The following is a 766-nucleotide window of genomic DNA, read 5'->3' on the forward strand; positions in this document are numbered from 1 at the left end:
GACATTAGCTTAGGCAGTCAGACATGTTTACTAAAACAATGTATTTCTAAGAATTTATTTAAACCGATGTCATGTCATTGCTAGTTGAGCCTCAGTGCTGAGTAATTGTGACTATCAGTTTTGGCTAAGAGGAATGTTGGTGTGTTGATCACAGTAAATAATTATCAGAAAGCATAATTCTTCTTAATTTTTATTAAATGATACATAACACACAGGTTTCTGTAACACCGTGAAGCAGATGTTACTGCTGACAGACAGCTGGGGATTACACAGAGATCATGAATCAAAATATCATAATATGCATAAAATAAGTTTTATTCTTGTGCATATGGAGGATATCTAAACTTCATTTAAACTTCATCATAATAGCTTGTGGAAAATAAGTGCTTGATATGCCATTCACTGCACAGGCCTTTAGTCAATCAGACAAGATGCCTTTAGTCAATCAGACAAACATTTACAATAAAAACTTCAAATTCAGCTGATCATCATGAGATTGACATTTCTCTCACAGAAAAATGACCCTGTCATCTTTGTTTCACTGAGAAAGTTTATGTACAATTCAAAGTCACCCTTAAAAATCACACATGAAAACATTACACACACAGCACAGCACGAACCCAAAGCATTTTGTCTCCAGCTGTTCCTGCTCAGTGGATTGGAGGTGGTGGCCATGTTCACAGAACACAGTTGGAGGGTAAACGATCTCCCATTGCTGGCGCTCCGAGTTGTGCAGTCACGGGAGCGGGGAGGTTCGGGGGGGGGG

This window comes from Brachyhypopomus gauderio, chromosome 5 (assembly GCF_052324685.1).
Source record: "Brachyhypopomus gauderio isolate BG-103 chromosome 5, BGAUD_0.2, whole genome shotgun sequence".
Taxonomy (NCBI): Eukaryota; Metazoa; Chordata; class Actinopteri; order Gymnotiformes; family Hypopomidae; genus Brachyhypopomus; species Brachyhypopomus gauderio.